Source organism: Trachypithecus francoisi, unplaced genomic scaffold (genome assembly GCF_009764315.1).
Source record: "Trachypithecus francoisi isolate TF-2019V2 unplaced genomic scaffold, Tfra_2.0 Lachesis_group1, whole genome shotgun sequence".
Classification (NCBI taxonomy): Eukaryota; Metazoa; Chordata; class Mammalia; order Primates; family Cercopithecidae; genus Trachypithecus; species Trachypithecus francoisi.
Genome location: NW_022681454.1, coordinates 44,662,893 through 44,688,141, shown reverse-complemented (window position 1 = coordinate 44,688,141; position 25,249 = coordinate 44,662,893). Strand labels below are relative to the sequence as shown.

Sequence of the window (25,249 nt, the reverse complement as noted above, 5' to 3'; positions counted from 1 at the left end):
TTATCCTCTCAACTATTATACATCATGATCTCTTCCATTCATTGAACAAATATATACTGGATTTATTAAGTGCCAGGTACAATGATAGGTATAGGAGAAAGTCCCTGTTTTCTCATTAAACTGCAGTTCGCAAAGCAGTGTTTTGTTGTTGTTTGAGACAGAGTCACACTCTGTCACCCAGACTGGAGTGCGGTGGCACAGTTTCAGCTCACTGCAACCTCTGCCTCCTGGGCTCAGGTGATTCTCCTGCCTCAGCCTCCCAAGTAGCTGTAACTACAGGCATGCACCACCACGCGCAGCTAATTTGTATATTTTCAGTAGAGACGGGGTTTCGCCATGTTGGCCAGGCTGGTCTCCAACTCCTGACCTCAGGTGATCCACCCACCTTGGCTTCCCAAAGTGCTAGGATTACACGCGTGAGCCACTGCGCCCAGTCTCAAAGCAGTGCATTTTTATGCATAACAAGTATTTACTTTATGCATAGCAAGTATTTACTGCTTTACTTGAGACCCCTGCCACACTCTTCATAATCCAATGGAGAAATCTCTAGAACATTAAAGAATATTAAAAGACTAGAAAGATGAGCTTTTATTAACTTTTTCTGGGCTTTTAACACTACAGAGTTACCAGCTACTACATGAGTTCAATTGGACTTCCTACTTACTGATTTTTTTTAAATCACATTTTAACATTATCATCAGAGGCAGAATCTGTAAAGTGGTATAATATGGTTTCCTATGAAGTGGCATAAACAGGTCTACATCCTAGTCTCCTTCTTTTTAACTGAAGTCTTAGTGACATGAAACTGTGGACAACTGGAAAAAAAGTCTTTCTGTTCGAGGACAAGAAATCTGCTATTGGGTGATGAGATATATTAAATTTGAGGTTTTTTTGATCTCCTCGAGGGATATTTTTCTTTTTCTTCTCTTGAGACAGTGTCTTGCTGTGTCACCCAGAGCTTGAGTGCAGTGGCATAATCTCAGCTCACTGCAGCCTTGCACTCCTGGGTTCAAGCAGTCCTCCTGCCTCAGCCTCCCTAGTAGAGAATATAGGCATGCCATGGTATACCTTGCTAATTTTTTTACTTTTAGTAGAGATGAGGTCTCACTATGTTATGCGGACTAATCTCGAACTCCTGAGCTCAAACAATCCTCCCACCTGAGCCTCCCAGAGTGCTGAAATTACAGGCATAGCCACTGCACCCAACCTCATTTTGTTTTTTTTTAATATCCCTGTCAGGGCACAATGAGGAATATTTTTGTTGGCTGAAAAGTCTATTCAAATGTTTATGTGGATTTTAGAAATTAATATTTGATAATTAAAGTTGTAAATTTAAGACTACTTTTTCTTAGGGCTGTAAATTCAGTGTACAAATATGATTGCTATATCAGTAAATGTAGCAAATTTCAGTATTCACTTCCAAGGAATCTCTCAATAATGGTTTGGTCTAATTTATAATCTTAGTTCATTAAACATTTCCAAATACTTTAAACTGTACTTGGAAGTTTAAAACATCCAGTTCCTTAGAGTGTCATTGGGATTGCCCTAGACCACCTCCATGTTCAGAGATTCACTGAAACAATTTACATAATTCAATATATATAACCATTCTACTCACAGCTAAGATTTATTACTATTACAACAACGTTGCAAGGATACACAGCTGGATGATAGAGATGGGATTTCACCATGTTGGCCAGGCTGGTCTCGAACTCCTGACCTCAGGTGATCTACCTGCCTCAGCCTCTCAAAGTGCTGGGATTACAGGCAATGGCCATCACTCAGGGAAAGCTATAGGGAGAGTCTGGAGAAATCCATGGGCAAGCTTCCTCAAGCTCTCTCCTTCCCATGAAGCGTCACACAGAGCACACACTTCCTCCAGTAATGAAAATGCAACATGTGTGCAATACTTTGGCCTGGGGAACTCCACTAGAGACTTAGGGCCCAAGGTTTTTAGGAGGGCTGGTCATGTAGATACACTCTGAAACCAAACTTTCAGAGTCTCGGAAGGAAAGAAAGCAAGTGTGTGACCCACCCTTATCAGTTCACTGGGGACACTGTGAAGCAACTTCCAGATGCTCCCTAAGAATCAAGCTCAAAAGCAGGCCTTTCTAAGGATAGCAGCCTCAAACAGATCTTCTCTGTTAACTTTTTTCTGCATACAAGGTACTTCCATTTTCTAATTTAAAAAACTAAACTTTCCCAAGTGCTCAAGCAACCCAGACAAAGCAAATAAATTGAAATCATAAACACGGCCAACCTTGCTTATTTTAAGTACTCCAGACTTGTAGTATTGCAACTTTAAATCAAAAACCTAAATTACTTATTTAATTATGACATTTGAAATTTAACTGACAAAATTGGTCTTAACCAATTAACCTGGGAGGCGGAGATTACAGTGAGGCGAGATCATACCTCTGCACTCCAGCCTGGGTGACAGAGCGAGACTGTCTCAAAAAAACAAAACAAAACAGTTCACACCTTGGCCGGGTGCAGTGGCTTAAGCCTATAATCTCAGCACTTTGGGAGGCCGAGGCAGTCGGATCACTTGAGGTCAGTTCAATACCAGACTGGCCAACATGGCGAAACCCTGTCTCTAGCAAAAATACGAAAATTAGCCGAGTGTCGTGGCACGCACCTGCAATTCCAGCTACTCAGGAGACTGAGGCACAAGAATCACTTGAACCTGGGAGGCAGAGGCTGCAGTGAGCAAAGATCGCACCACTGCGCTCCAGCCTGGGCGACAGAGTGAGACTCCATCTCAAAAACAAACAAACAAACAAACAAAAAACACCAAAAAACAAAATAAATAAAAACAAAATCCAGGCTGGGCGCCGTGGCTCATGCCTGTAATCCCAGCATTTTGAGAGGCTGAGGCAGGTAGATCACCTGAGGTCAGGAGTTCGAGACCAGCCTGGCCAACATGGTGAAATCCCATCTCTACTAAAATACAAAAATTAGCCAGGCGTGGTAGTGAGCGCCTGTAATCCCAGCTACTCAGGAGGCAGAAGAATTGCTTGAACCTAGGAGCTGGAGGTTGTAGTGAGCTGAGGTCATGCCACTGCACTCCAGCCTGGGTGAGAGCGAGACTCCGTCTCTAAAAAAAAACACAAAAACTAAAACAAAAAGTTCATACCTCTTTCTATAAGTAAAAAATAAACATTTTAAGTGAAAGAAAATACGTTTTTCAGTTTGATTGGCAGGGGTTGTGTTGGTGGTAGCGATGTTATGTAAAATAATAAGTGATGATAAGTTTTAGATTCAAGCTACATGGTAGTAGCAATATGCTATGCTCTTCCTTTGCCAAAGATAACCTACAGATAAAACTAATAAACAGAATCCTCTCTGCTATTCACCATTTTCCCCAGTTGCCAGTTATTTTTGACTCAGTTATTTTTGACTGAATATGATTTTTGCTTTTGTATCCTAGTGGTAGATCCCTCTTTGAATACATCTTTTTTTTTTTTTTTTTGAGACGGGGTCTCACCCAGGCTGGAGTGCAGTGGCCGGATCTCAGCTCACTGCAAGCTCCGCCTCCCGGGTTTACGCCATTTTCCTGCCTCAGCCTCCCCAGTAGCTGGGACTACAGGCACCGCCACCACGCCCGGCTGAATGCATCTTAAAGATGTGTCTTACAAAACAAAACAAAACAACCTAAGCATCTTGTATAAGACTATTACCTTGTGGGTATTTCTACAGGTGTAGAATCCTAATGCACATATAAGTTGGTAATAAAATATGTTTTGATTGAATTAGATATAATTAGGTTAAAGGTGTAAGTAATGTAAGTAATCCTACACACACATGCGCGCGCGCACACACACACACACACATACATATATACGTTTAAGACAGTGCCTCTCTATGTTGCCTAAGTGGAACTGGAACTCCTGAGCTCAAGCAACCTTCCTGCCTCAGCCTCCAGTGGCTGGGACTGCAGGCAGGCACCACTGTGCCTGGCTAGTAAGGCAATATTTTTGCGTTCGTTGAAGGGGAGTAAAATAAATTGTAAAATCTATTTGTAGTTTATTTTGAAATGCTCTCCCCAGCAGCCTTACCTTCTCCTTATTTTCTTGAGGTGCTATTTATATTCATCCCATTCAGTGAGGATGAAGGATGTTGTTCTAAAGCAAAAAGAATGGTAGAAATAAGCCCCAAATGGTTAAAAGTGTGCTGGAAGCTGTAAATACATACTTTTTTTTTTTAGAGATGGGATATTGCTCTGTTGCCCAGGCTGGAGTGCAGTGGTACAATCACAGCTCACTGCAGCCTCAAACCTCAGCCTTCTGAGTACCTGGGAATATAGGCACTTGCCACCATAACTGGCTAATATTTTGTAGAGACAGTCTTGCTTTGTTGCCCACACAGGTCTCAAACTCCTAGCTTCTTCCCAAAATGCTGGAAGGACAGGCATAAGCCACCATACCTGGTCCATACATACATTTTTTTTTTTCAAGGAATAACAGAAGCCAGAGTTGATTTTATTTGCATTTGTTCAGAAGAAGCGCAGATGCAGTGTTTTGCCCCTGTATTCCCAGCTACTCAGGAGAATGAGGTGAGAAGATTTCTCGGGGCCAGGAACTCCAGACTGTAGTGCCCTGTGACTGCACCAGGGATTGGCCACTGCACTCTAGCCTGGGCAACACAGAGAGACCTGGTCCCTAAAAAAATAAAATAAATAAAATAAAAATAAAATAAAATATAAAAGAAGAAGAAGAGAGAGCAGTGTGGCTAATTAAGAAGAGAATGTGCTAAACGAGACTTAACAAAAGCCATTTTCATTGTGTATTTTAAAAATTATTTTATTTTAGATTTGGGGTTGCATGTGCTTGTTTGTTACATGAGTGGATTGCATACTGGTGGGGACTGAGCTTCCTAGTGTACCCAGTGTCCAAACAGTGAACATTGTACCTGATAGGTAATTGTTCAACCCCTGCCTCCCCACTTTTGGAGACCCCAGTGTCTGTTATTTCCATCTTTATGATCGTCATCATGTTTTCATTTTAATTTTCTTTTTGAGATGGAGTCTCACTCTATTGTCCAGGCTGGAGTGCAATAGCGTGATCTCAGCTCACTGCAACCTCCTCCTCCTAGGTTCAAGCGATTCTTCTGCCTTAGACACCCGAGTAGGTGCGATTACAGGAGTACACCACCACACCTGGATAATTTTTTTGTATTTTAAGTAGAGACGGGGTTTCACCGTGTTAGCTAGCATGGGCTCGATCTCCTGACTACATGATCTGTCCGTCTTGGCCTCCTAAAGTGCTGGGATTACAGGCGTGAGCCAATGTGCCCAGCAGAGAACGCTTTACTTTCAAATGACCGAGATACTTTAGGGAACACAGCAATTCTCTTAACTTGAAAATACAGTCGGCCGGGCGCGGTGGCTCAAGCCTGTAATCCCAGCACTTTGGGAGGCCGAGACGGGTGGATCACGAGGTCAGCAGATCGAGACCATCCTGGCTAACATGGTGAAACCCCGTCTCTACTAAAAAATACAAAAAACTAGCCGGGCGAGATGGCGGGCGCCTGTAGTCCCAGCTACTTGGGAGGCTGAGGCAGGAGAATGGCGTGAACCCGGAGGCGGAGCTTGCAGTGAGCTGAGATCCGGCCACTGCACTCCAGCCTGGGCGGCAGAGCGAGACTCCGCCTCAAAAAAAAAAAAAAAAAAAAAAAAAGAAAATACAGTCAACTGGTACTGCACTAAAGGGAAAAATGGGATAAATAATAAATATAACTAGAGATGTGGGCCAGAGGGAAAGTCTTTCTCAATCCTCTCTTCCAGATAAAATCAAGTTTGGCCATTTTTCTCTTACCTGATTGCAAGTCAAAAGCATTTCGAATGATTTATGAGAATTAGAGCTTTTGGTGCACAGCTAGTTCATTCTTAAATTGCCCATGCTTATATAGTGTAGGAGAAGGTGTGAGCCTATGTCCCAATTTACACATATTGCCCCCAAATAATTATTAGTAGTGTCCTCTTCCTCTCTCGAGTATGATTGCCCTAGCTTTAGGTGAAAACCAAAAGGAATCATTTGCTGGACTCCAGCGCCCTCTTGTGATTAAAATTTCACATTCTGCTATTGCTTATTCTGAGATGAGAAACTACTAAAAAATATGAACATCCCAAAGTGGATCATCTAATAACTTTCCCCAGAAGAGCTCAGCTTTGAATTACATGTCATTACACTTTAACACTGACTACCTCTGCATGGTTGCTGCCATCTTCAGATTTCAGAACCATGTCCTGCATGTATCAGTAATTATAGCTCTTGGTACTGTCACTCTCTGTGACACTACTTCTGTCTTAATTCTTGGTGAATTCTGTACCTCCAAAAACGATCTCCCCAGCACTCTGGCCTCTGACTACCTTGAACTTCTCTCCTCCACCCTGCCTTAGCTATGTACTTGCAGGTCATGCCATAGAATTTGTAAGCATAGTCTATCTTTCCGCCTAAACCCCTCTAGTAACCCAACTCCGGCAAACCTTTGACCTTCCTCCACCAGGGCCTACAATCCATTAATTACGCCAGTATTTCACTGTGCCTCACCCCTCACTGCTTTCTTTACTCACCATACCTGCCGAAATTCCATGATCATTATAATTATATTCTTGCAAACGCCCTCAGCTCTTCTGCTCCCCTTTCGCTTTGTCACTTGCTTGGCAAAACCACAAACCCTCGTTAAATTCCTGTCCCCCGCCCGCTCTGTGCCTGTACCCCTGCAGTTGAATGTGGGTGGAGAAAAACACGTAAGAATAATAAATTATTTGATCTTATGTTTGAATTTTTAGTTTTTTTTGAGACAGGGTTTCACCCCGTGACCCAGGCTGGAGAGTACAGTGGCGAGATCTTAGCCCACTTCAGCCTTTGAACTCCGGGATGCAAATGATCCTCCCACCACAGCCTCTTGAGTAGCTGGGACTACCGATGAATGCCACCACACCCAGCTAATTTTTAAAAATTCTTTATAGGGACAGGGTCTCACTGTATTGCTCAGGCTGGTCTCAAACTCCTGGGCTCAAGCAATCTTCCCGCTTTAGTCTTTCAAACTGTTGGGATTACTGGCCTGAACCACCAAGACCTGTAATTATCTGATTTTAAATTCATGATCAAGAATCCCAGTGCCAGGACCATCAGTAATGCCTGATAACTCATACTGTACTTCCCTAGCCCATTCACTCTTCTATTTCCTACTTCAACACCGTCACATTTTCATCTTTCCCCTCCCATAGTCATTCTCAGATGATAACCTTATGCCCTACTTGACTGAGAAAATTGAAGTAAGCAAAAGAGAACTTCAGATTCTGTTCACCGTATCTGCCCACCCACTGGCATCCTCTGCCTTCTCTCCCATTACCCTACCCTAGAGGAACTGTCCATATTACTAAGGCCTAAAGCAATGTCTCTACTTTGCATGAAGTCCCATCCCCTTTTTCCTAACTCAATAACAGCACTTTCCCCCTTTCTCTTCTATATCATTGCATGCATATATATATATATGTACACACACACACACATATTCCTCTCCACTGATGTATTTCCCCACAGTATAAATATGCTATATTTCTTTTTCGTTTGTTTGTTTTTGAGATGGAGTCTTGCTCTGTTGCCAGGCTGGATGGAGTGCAGTGGTGCGATCTTGGCTCACTGCAACCTCCACCTCCTGGGTTCAAGTGATTCCCCTGCCTCAGCCTCCCAAGCAGCTGGAACTATAGGCACATGCCACCACGCCCAGCTCATTTTTTGTATTTTAGTAGAGACAGAGTTTCACCATGTTGGCAAGGATGGTCTTGATCTCCTGACCTTGTGATCCACCTGCCTCAGTCTCCCAAAGTGCTGGGATTACAGGCGTGAGCCACCACACCTAGCATCCTGTATTAATTTTTTGGGGGGGAGAATAGAGTCTCATTCTGTCACCCAGGTTAGAGTGCAGTGTTTCGATCATAGCTCACTGAAGCCTTGAACTCCTGGGCACAAGTGGTCCTCCCACCTCAGCCTCCTGAGTAACTGGGACTACAGGTGCACACCACCATGCCTGGCTAATTTCTGTATTTTTCATAGAGACAAGGTCTTGCTGTGTTGCCCAGGCTGGTCTCAAACTCTTGGGCTCAAGCAGTCTACCCGCCTCAGCTTCCCAAAGTGCCGGGATTACCACCACTGGCCCACTGTTATTTATTTCCCCCATCCTTAAAAATATTCCTCTTGATTCCACATCTTCTTCCAACTACTGCCCTATCGTTTTGTTCTCTTTTACAACAAAACTCTTCAAAAGATACTCACTTCTCCAGTCCCTCCCCCATTCTCTCTCAAATCCACTCCAATCAGAACGATGAGACATATGACAAATTGTTTTAAGCCTTTCAGTTTTAGAGCGGTTTGTTAGGTAGGGATAGATAACCGGAACAATATGCCAGAGAGAGTACAGGTCTTCTCTAGGAGGAGAGGGAATCTATATACTAAGAGAGTTGGGCCAGGCGTGGTGGCTCATGCCTGTAATCACAGCACTTTGGGAGGCTGAGGCAGGAGGATCACTTGAGCCCAGGAGTTCAAGACCAGCCTGGGCAACAAAGGTCCCATCTCTACAGAAAAAAAAGTTTTTGTAACGATTCTCCCATCTCAGCCTCCCAAGTAGCTGGGACCAGAGGTACATCCCACCACACTCAAATCTGTTTTTGTTAGTTAGTTAGTTCATTTGTTTTGTAGAGATTAGGTCTTGCTATGTTGCCTAGGTTGGTCTCAACTCCTGGGCTCGAGTGATTCTCCTGCCTTGGCCTCCCAAAGTGTTGGGATTACAGGCGAGAGCCACAATGCCTGGTCTACAAAAATTAAAAAAATTATTAGCCATGCACAGTGGTGCACACCTGTAGTCCCAGCTATATGGGAGGTTGAGGCAGGAGGATCACTTGAGCCCAGGACATTGAGGTTTCAGTGAACCATGATTATGTCACTGCACTCCAGCCTGGGTGACAGAGTGAGATAGTCTTAAAAGGCAATTTGGAAAAAAAAAAAAGAGAGAGTTGCATGATTTTGCCAGATATCAGAAGAGGACTGGGGAAGAGCTGAGAGTGTAAATTATAAGGGTGTTGGACCAATGGGGATAAAGTATAATATTCAAGCCAAATTTATTGACCTGGGTGTACTCCCCCAGGATTTAGAATATAGAATGTTGGCTAGAGTACCGGGGATGGTTCTAACAGTCTGAAAAGGTTAGCCAATGAAAGCCTGGACTCAATGATAGTCTGGAGTTAATGAGACTGAAATGCCATAAATTCCCTAACATATTACAGACAAAGGGTTAGAAAATTCAGGGAAATAGGACTGGGTCCATTATGTTCAATCTTCTCAGCCATTTACTAACTTGACTCTTCTGGGAAGATTCAAAAAGCTCTCCTTTCACTAAGACATGAGGAAATGCACTAGTGAGCCAGGGACTAGCATCCTCAAGGAGCACTATAGGTCAGAGGTGTTGCTGGACGAGGCTGCAGTGAAATTGTGTGCTTTCATTTCAGTGGGAATAATGGGGTCCTGACATGTCAAAGGCCAGGTAGTAGCTTCACTGTTAGGGACAACATGGTGCCACTACCACAGTAAACCACAGAGATGGAACAGTAATCAAACTGCTTTGATCTGCTGAGCCCTCTGGCAAGGGCTAATGGATGATGGGGTCCTGAAAAATCATTAATTCACTGCTTCCTAAGATGCTGCTTGACATCTAGGCAGAAAAAAATCTAGGTCTGTTAGGCAGAACCCTAACTTGAGTTGCCAAACCGTGCATTGTACCTAATTCCCAGACCTGCGTCAGTTCAGAGACTGAAAGCTCCATCCACCGAAGAATACCATGAATCTTCCTTTAAGCCAGTGTTTCTCTCAACCTTGGCCCCACTGACATTTTGGGCAGGATATTTCTTTGTTATGGGGGCTAGCTTGTGCATTATGGATCTGAAAATGATGATGACACTGACAAGAAGGGGACGACTATACTTCGGCGTGACTGTTAAACCCACTTAGGCGTGACTGTTAAAGACTGTGCTGAAGGGAAATCCTCCCTGTGGACAGAAACTTGAGTGATATATCTGGTTGTTTACTTCATAGCTTAAGGCACAAAGATCTCTGATGACTTATGAGCCGTGGCTAGTGGATTGGCTGGCTGGCTGGAGACTTGAAAAAAACTAATTGAAAAATTGGTGGTTAGGTGGACTATGCATGGATCTTTTGGAATGGACACAGAGGGTGGGAATATTTGTGTGCCGCATATATATCCAGTAGATTGTATCACGATGGTGGAGGTTCTCAAAAATCAGATGATCAAGATGACCTATTTTGTGAATGTCAGTAAGCCTCTTTCTCCAGGTATCCCGGTGCTTGTTCAGTGGCTCCCTGTACAAACTGTGCCAACATGGAATGAAGTTACGTGTGAGCTAATAACATGGTTTTCCCTCACCAAGGCTGCTCTGACTATGCCTACTGCTGAATGTCCCATTGACCAAAAGCTGAAGTCAACACTAAGCCGCTGATAAGGCACTATTGTCTGGGGTGACCAGATGGCCACTTAGTAGTAGCTGATTGTGTGAACTCTTCCCAACATAAAAGGAACAGCCCTTTATCTTCTCAGGAATAGCTACATGTTCTGGATAAAATTTTGCACTGCGGCCGAGTCCCGTGGTTCACACCTGTAATTCCAGCACTTTGGGAGGCCGAGGAGGGTGGATCACCTGAGGTCAGGAGTTCAAGACCAGCCTGGCCAACATGGTGAAACCCCCCCCTCTACTAAAAATACAAAAATTAGCTGGACGTGGCAGTGGTCACATGTAATCCCAGCTACTCGGGAGGCTGAGGCAGGAGAATCACTTGAACCCGGGAGGCGGAGGTTGCAGTGAGCCAAGATCATGCCACTGCACTCTAGCCTGGGTGACAGTGCAAGACTCCGTCTCAAAAAAAAATTTTTTTTTTTAATTTTACATTTTATTCCCTGCCTGCAGAGTTTCTACTAATACTACTATTATGAAGTTACAGAATGCCTTATCTGTTGCTTTAATATTGCATATAATATTGTCTGTGATCACGGGCATATATTATGGTAAAAGAGGTCTCGTATTCTCAAAATTCAGTATAAACCTAGATCTTACAGAGCAGCTGGCTTGATAGAACAGTGAATTGGCCTGTCAAAGGCTCAACTGTAGTGTGAGCGGGCATACCCTGCAAAGTTGGGATGTTGTCCTACAGGAAGGGGAAGATACCTTAAACCAGCAGTCAATATTTGCACATAACAAGACTGCATGGAGGCCAGGCGTGGTGGCTCATGTCTGTAATCTCAGCACTTTGTGAGGCCGAGGCAGGCAGATCACTTGAGGTCAGGCGTTCAAGACCAGCCTGGCCAACATGGTGAAACCCTGTCTCTACTAAAAATACAAAAATTAGCCAGGTGTGGTGGTGCGTGCCTATAGTCCCAACTACTCGGGAGGCTGAGGTGGGAGAATTGCTTGAACCCGGTAGGTGGAGGTTGCAGTGAGCCAAGATCACACTACAGCACTCCAGCCTGGGCAACAGAGTGAGACTCTGCCTTAAAAAAAAAAAAAAAAAAAAAAAAAGAATGCATGTATACATGGGAGTAAGCATGGTGGCTCACACCTGTAATCCTAGCACTCTGGGAAGCTGAGGCAGCAGGGTCTCTTGAAGCCAGGAGTTCAAGACCACCCTGGGCAGCATAGACTCAGACTCTAAAAACACAATATTAGCAGTGCACAGTAGCACATTCCGGTAGTCCCAACTACTTAGGAGATTGAGGAGGAAGGATTGCGTGAGCCCAGGTGTTTGAGGCTGCAGTGAGCTATGATCACACCACTGCACTCCAGACTGGGTGACAGAGTAAGACTATGTTTCTAAAAGTTAAAAAAAAAAGGAACACATGAGTGTGAGAACCCAGGTAGAATGTTTCTGCTATCCACACTGGTTTCCCAGGTGTTTCTCTAGAACACTAGACATGTTCCTGCCTCTATTCCCTCTACCTGAAATACTTTCCTCCCAGATGGTCTCTTCATTCCCTCTCAGTCTTTCTTCAAATATTTGCTCAAATGTCAACCTCTTCACAAGGCCTACCCCAATTACTGTGTTTAAAATTGCAAAACCTTTCTTTGCCTTCTTGATTACTCCTTACTATGCATCTCTCTGTAATCCTCTCACCGTCTAACATACATTATTTATTTGTTTATTGTTTATTATTTGTCCTCCTCCCTCTAGAAAGTGAGCTTTGTAACAGCAGGGATTTCTATTTCATTCATTGTTCTATCTCCAGTGACTAACACAGTGCTGGAAACATAGTAGGAACTCAATAAACTTTTCTCTTGTTTTTTAATTAATTTTTTATTTCCCTAAGATTTGGGGAACAGGTGGTATTTGGTTACATGAGTAAGTTCTTTAGTGGTGATTTGTGAAGTTTTGGTGTACCCATCACCTGAGCAGTACACACTGAACCCAATTTGTAGTCTTTTATCCCTTACCCCCTTCCCACCCTTTCCCCCGAGTCCCCAAAGTCCACTGTGTCATTCTTATGCCTTTGCAACCTCATAGCTTAGCCCCTAATTATGAGTGAGAACGTACGAACATATAATGTTTGGTTTTCCATTCCTGAGTTACTTTGAATAATAGTCTCCAATCCCAAAAAACATATCTTGATTGACTTGAATGACTATCATGAAAGTTCTTAGAGAAGAGTAGACAGTATCTCTAGTCTGTTATCTTTACCTATGTCATGGGTTGGTTGGTAAACTTTTTCTGTAAAAGGCCAGATAGTGAATATTTTAGGCTTGTGGGATATGCATTCTTTTTGCGATCACTCCACATTGGCATTGTAGCACCAAAGCAGCCATTGACTGTAGGTAAGTGAACGGGCAATACATGGAAAGGAAATAAGGGAATTGCTGAGGTCCTGGGAATTGGGAACCTGAGCAGGGAGGTGATGTGAAAAGTGCATGACAGGAAATATTTTACACAGATGTGCGTGTACACTTTTCTTCATGCCTTCTCCACTATCACAGCTAATACTGTTTTGAATTTAAATGTTCAGTTTGATTTTGACTTTTGAGTATTGTACATTTAAAGTTGCCACAGAGTACATTTACTAATACAACCTCCAGGTGGAACCCTTTCTTTTTCTCAGTGCACTGTTCCACAAGTATTCACTGAATATCTACTATGTGACAAAAACGGAGTGTTAGGGTACAGTTTTGAATCAAGCAAAGATCTTATGCTGGAAAAGCTTATATTCTAATGGAGAAGACAGATGATAGCATGTATAAAAAAGGTAATTTCAGCTAGTGATATGTTCTACAAGGAAATTACATAGAGCAATAGGAGAGCTTCCCTGAGGACATGCTATTTAAGCAGAAAACTGAAGAATAAGTAGGAGGCAGGCATGCAAATACCTGAGGGTAGAGTTGTTTTACTTTATTCTACTGTGGTAAAATATTCATAATATAAAAATGTAGCATTCAAACCTTTTTTTTTTTTTTTTTTTTTGAGACAGCGTTTCACTCTTGTTGCCCAGGCTGGAGTGCAATAGCGTGATCTTGGCTCACGGCAACCTCCGCCTCCCCAGTTCAAGTGATTCTCCTGCCTTAGCCTCCCAAGTAGCTAGGATTACAGGCACACACCACCACACCCGGCTAACTTTGTATTTTTAGTAGACATGGCATTTCTGCATGTTGGTCAGGCTGGTCTTGAACTCCCGACCTCAGGTGATCTGCCTGCCTCAGCCTTCCAAAGTGCTGGGATTAAAGGCTCAAATCATTTTTAAGTGTACTGTTTTATGGCATTAAGTATATTCATTGTTGTGCGACCATCACCACCATCCATCTCTAGAACTTCTTTCATCTTCCAAACTGAAACTTCTTGCTCATTAAACAACCCTTCACCTTCTCCCCAATGGCAACCATTCTACTTTCTGTCTCTATGAATTTGACTATCCTCAGTACCTAATATGAGTGGAATCATATTGTATTTGTCCTTATTTCTCTCAGCATAATGTTTTCAAGGTTCATTCATGTTGCAGTCAGAATTTTCATTCCTTTTGAGGCTGCATAATCTTCTATTCTCTGTGTATACCACATTTTGTTCATTCATTCAACAGTTGATGAAGATTAGGGTTGCTTCCACTTTTGGCTGTTGTGAATAACGCTGTTATATATATGGCTGTATAAACATCTGTCAGAGCCCCTGCTTTCAATTCTTTTGGGTATATACCTAGAAGTGGAACTGTGGGATTGTATGGTAATTCTGTGTTTAGTTTTTTGAGGAACCACCATACTGTTCTCCACAGTAGCTACACCATTTTACATTCCACCAACAGTGCACAAGAGTTCCAATTTCTTCACATTCTTGCCAACAATTGTTATTTTCTATTTGTTTGTGTATTTCTTTCTTTTTCTAAAACATCTAAAATGTGTTTATTGGGGTGGTTTCCCATTGATCTTGATTCAAAGTGCTTTTAGTGCTGCCTCCTCCTGAAGGAGCATCCTTCTGTCAGCCTTGCTTTTCCTCCTGTAGGCTGACAGAGAACAGTAGAGCAGTGATATAGTTTGGCTATGTCCCTACCCAAATCTCATCTTGAATTGTAGTTCCCATAATCCCCATGTGTCGTGGGAGGGAGTTGGTGGGAGGTAATTGAATCATGGGGGCGATTACCCTCATGCTGTTCTTGTGATAGTAAGTTGTCATGACATCTGATGGTTTTATAAAGGGCTTTCCCATCCCACTTTGCTCGCCACTTCTTCCTGACACTATGTGAAGAAGGACATGTTTGCTTCCCCTTCTGCCATGATTGTAAGTTTCCTGAGGCCTCTCCAGCCCTGTAGAACTGTGAGTCAATTAAACCTCTTCCTTTTATACATTGCCCAGACTCTGGACGGCCCAGTGGCTCATGCCTGTAATTCCAGCACTTTGGGAGGCCGAGGTAGGTGGATCACTTGAGCTCAGGATTCAAGACCAGATTGGCCAACATGGTGAAACCCCATCTCTACTATTAATACAAAAATTAGCCAGGTGTGGTAGTGCACACCTGTAATCCCAGCTACTAGGGAGGCTGAGGCACAAGAATCGCTTGAACCTGGGAGGCACTGGTTGCAGTGAGCTGAGATCACACCACTGCACTCCAGCCTAGGCAACGGAGTGAAATTGTGTCTCTAAATAAATAAATAAATAAAATAAAAATAAATTACCCAGTCTCAGGTATTTTTTCATAGCAGCATGAAAACGGACTAATACAGTAAATTGGTACCACAGAGAGTGGGTTGCTGCTATAAGGATACCCAAAAATGTGGAAATGACTTTGGAACTGGGTAACAGGCAGACTGGAACAGTTTGTAGGGCTCAGAAGAAGACAGGAAAATGTGGGAAAGTTTGGAACTTCCTAGAGACTTGGAGGGCTCAGAAGACAGGAGGATGTGGGAAAGTCTGGAACTTCCTAGAGACTTGTTAAATGGTTTTGACCAAAATGCTGATAGTGATATGGACAATAAAGTCCAGGCTGAGGTAGTCTTAGATGGAGATGAGGAACTTGTTGGGAACTGGAGTAAAGGTCACTCTTGTTATGCAACAAGACTGGTGGCATTTTGCCCCTGCCCTAGAGATCTGTGGAACTTTGAACTTGAGAGAGATGATTTAGGGTATCTGGTGGAAGAAATTTCTAAGCAGCAAAGCATTCAAGAGGAAGCAGAACATAAAAGTTTGGAAAATTTGCAGCCTGACAATGCAATATAAAAGAAACCCTATTTTCTGGGGAGAAATTCAAGCACACTGAAGAAATTTCCATAAGTAACAAGGAGCTGAATGTTAATCACCAAGACAGTGGAGAAAATGTCTCTAGCACATGTTGGAGACCTTCACAGCAGCCCCTCCCATCACAGGCCCTGAGGCCTAGGAGGGAAATATGGTTCCTTGGGCTGGGTCCAGGGCCCTCTTGCTGTGTGCAGCCTTGGGACTTGGTGCCCTGCATCCCAGCCACTCCATCCATGACTAAAAGGGGCCAACATACAGCTCAGGCCATTGCCTCAGAGGGTGTAAGCCCCACGCCTTGGCAGCTTCCATATGGTGTTGGGCCTGCAGGTGTGCAGAAGTCAAGAATTGAAGTCTGGGAACCTCTACCTACGTTTCAGAGAATGTATAGAAATGCCTGGCTGTCCAGACAGAAGTCTGCTTCTGGGGCAGAGCCTTCATGGAGAACCTCTGCTAGGGCAGTGATATGGTTTGGCTGTGTCCCCACCCAAATCTCATCTTGAATTCCCACATGTCGTGGGAGGGACCTGGTAGGAGGTAATTGAATCATGGGCCACTGTCCTCGTGATAGTGAATGAGTCTCATGAGATCTGAGGGTTTAAAAAAATAGGAGTTTTCCTTCACAAGCTCTCTCTTTGCCATCCACATAAGATGTGACTTGCTACTCCTTGCCTTCTGCCATGACTGAGGCTTCCCCAACCATGTGGAACTGTGAGTTTGCCATTGAACCTCTTGCCTTTGTAAATTGCCCAGTGTCAGGTATGTCTTTATCAACAGTGTGAAAATGGACTAATACAGGCAGCGTGGAAGGGAAATGTGTGGTTGGAACCCCAAGAGTCCCCAGTGGGGCACTGCCTAGTGGAGCTATGAGAAGTGGGCCACCGTCCTCCAGACCCCAGAATGGCAGATCCAACAATAGCTTGCCCTGTGCACCCGGAAAAGCTGCAGATACTCAATACCAGCCATGAAAGCAGCTGGAAGGGGAGCTATACCTTGACGGGCAACAGAGGAAGAGCTGCCCAAGGCCATGGGAACCTACCTCTTCCGTCAGGGTGACTTGGATGTGAGACATGAAGTCAAAGGAGATCATCTTGGAATGTTAAGGTTTAATGATTGCCCTATTGGATTTCAGACTTGCATGGGGCCTGTAGCCCCTTCATTGTGGCTAATTTGTCCCATTTGGAATGGGTATATTTGCCCAATGCTGTTACCCCCATTGTATATAGGAAGTAACTAATTTGCTTTTGATTTTACAGGCTCAAAGGTAGAAAGGACTTGCCTTTTCTCAGATAAGACTTAGGACTTGGACTTTTGGGTTAATGCTGGAATGAGTTAAGACATTGGGGGACTGCTGGAAGGGCATTATTGTGTTTTGAAATGTGAGGACATGAGATTTGGGAGGGGTCAGGGGAGGAATCTTATGGTTTGGCTGTGTCCTCACCCAAATTTCATCTTGAATTGTAGTTCCCATAATCCCCACATGTCATGGGAAGGACCCAGTAGGAGGTAATTGAATCATGAGTTCAGTTACCTTCATGCTGTTCTCATGATAGTGAGTGAGTTCTCACGAGATCTAATGGTTGTATAAGGGCCTTTCCGCCCCCTCACTCAGCACTTCTTGCTGCTGCCATGTGAAGAAGGATGTGTTTGCTTCCCCTTCTGCCATGATTGTAAGTTTACTGAGGCCTCCCTAGCCCTGTGGAACTGTGAGTCAATTAAACCTCTTTCTTTTATAAATTACCCCAGTCTCAGGTATTTCTTCATAGCAGTGTGAAGGGTTGGCAAACTTTTTTTTTGTAAAGGGCCAGATAGTGAATATTTGGGCTTCACAGGCTGTATTGTATGGGCTGTGTCACAACTCCTCTATTCTGCTGTTGCAGCACTAAAGCAGTTGTTGACAATGCATAAACAAGTGGGTATGGCTGTGTTCCAATAAAACTTATTCATAAAAAGTTAGCAGGAAGGATTTGTCACAAAGGCAGTAGTTTGCCAACCCCTACACTAGATAGAAGTCACAGTTTGGCATTTCCAAAGGCCTAGAGGAAGGCAATGTGATAAGAACAATGAGGAGAGTGAAGCATGATGAGATTGGAGAAAGGGGCAGGGGCCAGATCACAGAGCCTTGGAGACCACAGCAGGATTTCATCTATTCTTTACCCATTTATTCACCAAATAGCTATCAAGGACCTACTGTGAGCTGGGGCTGGGGTTCCATAGGAAGTAGACTCTATCTTAGTTCTCACAGGGCTTCAATGTAGACAGGAAGCATAAGCTAAGCATTTTAATATGATATCCTATGAGTCATGACAGGCTCCTGATGGGACCTCTGCTCAGTGCTTTACCCTACTGCCTTAGTATATTAGTCCATTCTCACACTGCCGATAAAGACATACCCGAGACTGGGTAATTTATCAAGAAAAAGAGGTTTAATGAACTCACAGTTCCATGTGGCTGGGGAATACACATACCTTTCACAATCATGGTGAAAGGCAAAAGGCGCATCTTACATGGTGACAGGGAAGAGAGAAAATGAGAGCCAAGTGAAAGGGGTTTCATCCCGTTTTTTGTGTGTGAGCAACAAGGCTGTTTATTTCACCTGGGTGCAGGCGAGCTGAGTCTGAAAAGAGAGTCAGTGAAGGGAGATAGGGGTGGGGCTGTTTTATAGGATTTGGGCAGGTAATGGAAAATTAGTCAAAGGGGGTTGTTCTCTGGCGGGCAGGGGCAGGGGTCACAAGGTGCTCAGTGGGGGAGCTTCTGAGCCAGGAGAAGGAATTTCACGAGGTAATGTCATCAGTTAAGGCAGGAACAGGCCATTTTCACTTCTTTTGTGATCCTTCAGTTACTTCAGGCCATCTGGATGTATATGTGCAGGTCACAAGGGGGTATGATCGCTTAGCTTGGGCTCAGAGGCCTGACATTCCTGTCTTCTTATATTAATAAGAAAAATAACAAAAAATAGTGTTGAAGTTCCCCTTATAAAACCATCAGATCTTGTGAGACTTATTCACTACCAGGAGAACAGTATGGGGGAACTGGCCCCATGACTCAATTATCTCCCACAAGGTCCCTCCCACAACACATGGGATTATGGGAGCTACAATTCAAGATGAGATTTGGGTAGGGACACAGCCAAACCATATCGCTTAGTTTAAATCTTATTATTTCCCTCTAGGACTATTGAAACAGTCTATTCAAACAGGTTTCTGCCTCCAGCCTCACCTTCTTCCTACCTATGCTACAGCATCTATGCTACAGCAAGAGACATTTCTAAAATGCAATTCTGATTGCACTTCGCAGCTTGAAGCTGCGTTGATGGCTTTTCATCACTGTCAGGGTCAAGTCCAATCTGTCAGAATGATGTGGAAAGTCCTACATAACCAGGCTAGCTGACAGCCCAGGAAACTAATCCCTCACATTTACACACATAAGAACATGTTTGACCATGATTAAACCTGGGGCAACACCTACATCCAAGAAGAACGTTTGATATCTGTGTGAATCTTATTGTTGGTGTTTCTTTTCTTTTTTTTTCTTCTGAGATTGAGTCTTGCTCTGTCACCCAGGCTGGAGTGCAGTGGTGCAATCTTGGCTCACTGCAAGCTCCACCTCCCGGATTCACCCCATTCTCCTGCCTCAGCCTCCTGAGTAGCTGGGACTACAGGCACCCACCACCACGCCTGGCTAATTTTTTTTGTATTTTTAGTAGAGACGGGGTTTCACCGTGTTAGCCAGCATGGTCTCAATCTCCTGACCTCGTGATCCGCCCATCTCGACCTTCCAAAGTGCTGGGACTACAGGAGTGAGCCACCGCACCCAGCCTGTTGTTGGTGTTTCTATTTTAAAGTATAATTATTGAGCAAAACTTAGTGATAATCCTAGCAAACTCACAGAGATACTTTGTGTCCTGCACTGCTAACTCATTTAGTCCTCACAACTACCCTATAAGGTAGGTAGTATTAGTATTCCCATTTTATAGATTAGGCAACTGAGGCATAAGAATCCTTTCCCAGGATCTCATAGCTTCACATGTGATAGCATTAATATTCAAACCCAGGAATTCTGGCATGATAATCTATTATTAGGCACACTAACATGCTCCTTTTAGCAGCATATATACTAAAATTGGAATGATACAAAGAAGATTAGCTTGGCCCCTGTGCAAGGATAACAGGCAAATTCATGAAGCATCTTATATTTAAAAAGACAAGCCATGGCTCAAGCCTGTAATCCCAGCACTTTGGGAGACTGAGGCGGGAGAATCAAGAATTTGAGCCCAGGAGTTTGAGACCATCTTGGGCAACATAGCAAGACCCAGCCTCCACAAAAAAAATTAAAAATTCACTGTGTGTAGTGGCACGTGCCTGTGGTCCACACTCAGGAGGTTGATGTGGAAGCCTTGAGGTAGAGGCTGTAGTGAGCCATGTTCATGCGACTGTACTCCAGCCTGGGCGACAGAGCGAGACTCTGTCTCAAAAAAAAAAAAGAAAAAAAATAAAAATAAAAATAAAAATAAATATCACTCCTGTAATCCCAGCACTTTGGGAGGCCGAGGTGGGTGGATCACCTGAGGTCAGTCGTTCGAGACCAGCTTGGCCAACATGGTAAAACCCTGTCTCTACTAAAAATACAAAAATGAGCTAGGCCTAGTGGCAGGCGCCTGTAATTCCAGCCACTTGGGAGGCTAAGGCAGGAGAAGTGCCTGAACCCAGGAGACAGAAGCTGCAGTGAGCTGAGATCATGCCATGGTACTCCAGCTGGCCAGTAAGAGCGAAACTCTGTCTCAAAAAAAATTAGATAAATAAATAATATACATATACAAAAGTACACTAAGCCCCCCTCACTAAACCATAAATGTATTCTTTTAAAATATTAACTGAAGCTGTGACTTTTGTTTGAAGGTGTGATCTCTGAGTGGTGGCACTAAAATCACCTGGGAGCTTATTAGAATGCCAATTCCCATGCCTGGGGCCTGCCCTAGGAAGCAGAATCTCTGGAGTTGGAGCCCAAGGATTTGAGTTTTAGCAAGCTCCCCAGGTGACATCTAAGCCTGAGAAAGTTTGAGAAGCATTAGTCTCAAACATTTTTTTTTTCTGGGGAGTAAAGACCTTAATAGAGACAAAGCTTAAGACAAACACATGAGTAATTTTGACCAAAAAAGTAGAAACAGGATTATTTTTAATGCAAAGATTTCAAATTATGACATAAAAGGTAACAAACCCTTGTATAGAACGAGAGGTCATCAGAGGTCTTGAGAAGATGCCGAGGCCAGAAAAGCACAGGATGTACCTGAACTCAGAGCAAACCAGTGTTGAGTTTGAATCCCAGCACACCCACAGACCAGCTGTGTGCCTTTGGCAAATTGCTTCACTGGGACCTTCGTTTCTCCATTCAGAGGCAGGAATAACAATCTCCTTGACCCATATACTCCAGGAAAGTTGTGAAAAATCAAGGGGATAATGTATGGGACAGTGCTTTGTACAGTTGGATAATGTGGTAATCAGGTTTCATTTTCTGCTGTAACACTTCACACAATGATATATGCACTTGCCCTTCTCCTGTTCAGGAAGCAGATGGGATTTGGAGTCTTGTAGTTCCCTAGGGGAACTCTTATTTTCTACAGTATCAGCTGCAGGAGTAGACAGCTGGACTGAGGGATTACTCCAGGCTTGAAAAGAGAGGGAAGTGGCCTCATCCGAGAAAATGGGTCCAGAGAGTTGGCAGATGATGGTGGAAACCAGACTGTATGTCTCTAAAGTCATCTGCAGCCTTACAATTTCTACCCCAAAAAAGTCTAATTCAGACCTGGGATAGCTTAGGCTGATACTCAGCCCCACACATGCTTACTGCCTACCCGCCGTCTGCTGTTGGATGGGCTGATTACAGTTAGCTTGTATTCTGATCAGTCAGTGCTTATGCTACAAAGGTTATGGTTTTTCATAACACCTCTGATTATAGACCACAATAGAAGGGAATGTTATTTGAAACTTAGTTCAAACAGAAGAGATTCCTGTCTGTCTGGCAGTGGTTCTGAGAGGTGAAACCAGCTGGATTTCCTAGGTCAAGTGGGGGCTTGGAGAACTTTTCTGTCTCACTAGAGGATTGTAAACACATCAATCAGCACTCTGTGTCTAGCTAAAGGATTTTAAATGCACCAATCAGCACTCTGTAAAAGTGCACCAATCAGTGCTCTGTGTCTAGCTAAAGGATTGTAAATGCACCAATCAGCACTCTGTGTCTAGCTAAAGGAGTGTAAATGCACCAATCAGCATTCTGTAAAAATGGACCAATCAGCACTCTGTAAAATGGACCAATCAGCAAGACATGGGTGGGGCCAAATAAGGGAATAAAAGCTGGCCACCAGAGCCAGCAGCGGCAACGCTCGGTCCCATTCCACACTGTGGCAGCTTTGTTCTTTTGCTCTTCATAATAAATCTTGCTGCTGCTCGCTCTTTGCGTCCGCACTACCTTTATGAGCCATAACATTTGCCACGAAGGTCCGTGCCTTCATTCTTGAAGTCAGCAAGACCAAGAACTCACCGGAAGAAACCAACTCCAGACACAGTTCCATGGATTCATGCCAGGCCTCACCAGGCCTGCACACCCCTCTGACTATTGCTTGTACAGCCCTTCCTTGATTTATGACAAATGGCTTCAGCATGTTCACTAGAACAACAAAATTGGCTGGACATGGTGACTCACACCTGTAATCCCAGCACTTCAGGAGGCCGAGACAGAAGGATTGCATGAGCCCAGGAATTTGAGACCAGACTGGGCAACATAGTGAGACCCCGTTTCTATAAAAAAATAGAACAACAAAATTTACAACTTACCTACTCTGTCTCCATCACACTTTTCCAACTAAAAAAGATACAAGCTACTACTCTAGGAGAACTCCCATGAATGTGTGAGAAAGATTCTATTTCCAGACTAAGTTTTCTTTTATTCATTTTGTGAAGCTGTGTCTCCTGTCAACTCCTGGCCATCATTCTCCTTTTCTCCCTACTATTTTTCCATTGCTTTTTTCTCCCCTCAACTGGGTACACAATAGATATATTTCCTCTCCATTCTGTTTTTTCCTCTTGGCTTGTTTCTTTTGAGTTAAAGGCAACTTTCAGATAACTGTATATTGTTTAGGGCAGGGAATATATTGAATTTAAAGAACACTACCAGGCCTGTTACAGGAGGATAAAATACATTCCTATTCCCTATGCAAACTGATTTTCAACAATGTAATAGATTCATATGCCTTATAATCTTCAATTCCGAATGGTAGGAGAAAAAAATCAGCTATTTTTTCTAGCATGCATTATTTATTATTATTATTATTTGAGACAGAGTTTCACTCTTGTCACCCAGGCTGGAGTACAATGGTGCGATCTTGGCTCACTGCAAACTCTGCCTCCTGGGTTCAAGTGATTCTCCTGCCTCAGCCTTTCAAGTAGCTGGGATTACAGATGTGTGCCACCACTGCTAGCTAATTGTTGTATTTTTAGTAGAGCCAAGGTTTCACCATGTTGGCCAGGCTTGTCTCGAGCTCCTGACCTCAGATGATCCACCTGCCTCGGTCTCCCAAAATGCTGGGATTATAGGCATGACTATACTGCACCTGGCCATATATATTTATTTTGAGATGGAGTCTCGCACTGTTGCCACACCTGGCCATATTTTTAATTGAAGCTGAAATGTTCAGAGTGACCACAAGACACACCAGATGAGGCATGAAATAGTCAGTTAATACTAAAATTACAAAAATTACAAAAGGATTTCTGGCTCTGCTCCAAGTGGCCTATATAATCTAAGGAGAAGCCCATCCTCTCTCACTTAGGGTAATCTGGCTTACCACACCTAGGATCTGCTTAACAGAAACCCCAAAGCACAGAGATAGCCATCAAAGTAGGTACAACCAGGAAAGGGATGTTGTCTGATTGTCTTCTCAGGTGCTCAACATAAATCATGTGCTCAGCCAAATACCCTTATCCTGCCTACAATGACCAACCCCTTCCGAAAAAGCAAAAAAACTAGAGTTTCAGCCCTTTTTACTCAAAGTGTGGTCCATAGAGGTCAGCTGAGATGTGCATGCAGAATCAGAGACCCACCCCAGGCCCCCTGAGTTCTACAGAGCCTGCATTTCAGCAAGATCTCCAGGTGATACATATGCACGTTAATGTATGAGAAGTACTGATTTAAGTGACACATTTGTTAAAGCACATATCAAAAAAGAATCAAGATTTTCTAAGAAGTATGAAGATTGGAAAAAACAAAAACAACTCACCTCAATTATGATGTGTGAAACGTTGGAAGCAAAGCAGCAAATCTCAGTGCAGAGACAGTGGTAATACGGAGAAGATTTCTACACTTGCGAGTTTTCCTAGAGAGACTTCAACCAAGACCCACGCCTACTACTACTAAACAGACGAGTATTAGTCCAGGAACTTTCCTTCCTGCCTCCTCTTGGGGCAGGAGAAAGAATGAGAGAGGAAACTTGGCAGCCCCCAAAGTAGATCCTGCAGCTACCAGGGAGCATTGAGGTTTTCCCAGTAAACTGCCTCGAGGAAATGTCCAGAGTGAAATTAACAGCTCTTCTATCTCCTTGGGTTCCTTTTTTCTCTACTACTGACTGACTGTTAACCACATTTCTTTCTTGATCACTGGGATTCAAACAAAAGACCTAATGGTTCCAGTCAGCGTGGGATTCTCTTCTGGTATTCCTAACAAGGGCATAGAAAAGGGAAAGTTACATGTCAGAGAGAGATTTTTATATCTTTCTCTTTGTGCCGCGGAATTCTGATGACAGCATCTCCAACACAAACAGCAACTTTATTTTCGAAACGGAAGGATCAAAACCAATTCTAGCAAATGGCTTTGCTCTGTGCGTAAACTTCCTGTGCTTGGTTAACCCTGATGTAACTGAGGGTCACCTCTCACAGGCCCTGCCTTCTAGCACATACACACAAAAAAACCAAGCAGGACTAGGACATAGATTTGAAAAGGAAGTGAATTAAACCAAAACAAAGACAGCAGTAGATTTCAATGCAAAGGCCCACCAGAGATCTAAAGAGGACCGAGCAGCTGTATACTTGGAGCATGCTATACTTTTCATGTTATTCTTTCCTAAACCAAAAGTAAAATAGGAAGTCAAGACTATACTAAATAGGCATTTCTCTCTCTCTCCTCTCTCTCTCTCTCTGTCTCTCTCTCTCTCTCTCTCTGTGTGTGTGTGTGTGTGTATTTTAAATAAAGACAGGGTCTTGTTACATTGGCCAGGGTGGTCTCGAACTCCTGGCCTCCAGCAGTCCTCTGACCTCAGCCTCCCAAAGTGCTGGGATCACAGGCATGAGACACCAAACTTGGCTTTTTTTTTTTTCTCTGAGATAAGATCTCACTTTGTCACCCAGGCTGGAGTTAAATAGACATTTCATATTCTGAAAATATGATAGATGTCAAAAGAAAAAATATGACATTTACTAAGTGCTTCTAAT

At 43.5% G+C, this 25,249-nt stretch overlaps 1 protein-coding gene and 1 non-coding gene across 5 annotated transcripts in view; one reads left to right on the top strand and one right to left on the bottom strand.

The window, feature by feature from the left end:
• ABCG2 (ATP binding cassette subfamily G member 2 (Junior blood group)) overlaps window positions 1-24,605 on the bottom strand; it is a 134,279-nt gene extending 109,674 nt beyond the window's left edge. For all 4 annotated transcript variants that reach the window (XM_033214123.1, XM_033214124.1, XM_033214125.1 and 1 more), the window contains exon 1: window positions 24,043-24,605. The gene's annotated coding sequence lies outside the window, so the exon portion shown is untranslated. The remainder of the gene's footprint in view (window positions 1-24,042) is intronic.
• LOC117086435 lies at window positions 19,863-19,969 on the top strand. The gene has a single exon (XR_004438348.1). It is a non-coding gene; the product is annotated as a U6 spliceosomal RNA (small nuclear RNA).
• Window positions 24,606-25,249: the final 644 nt, after the last annotated feature.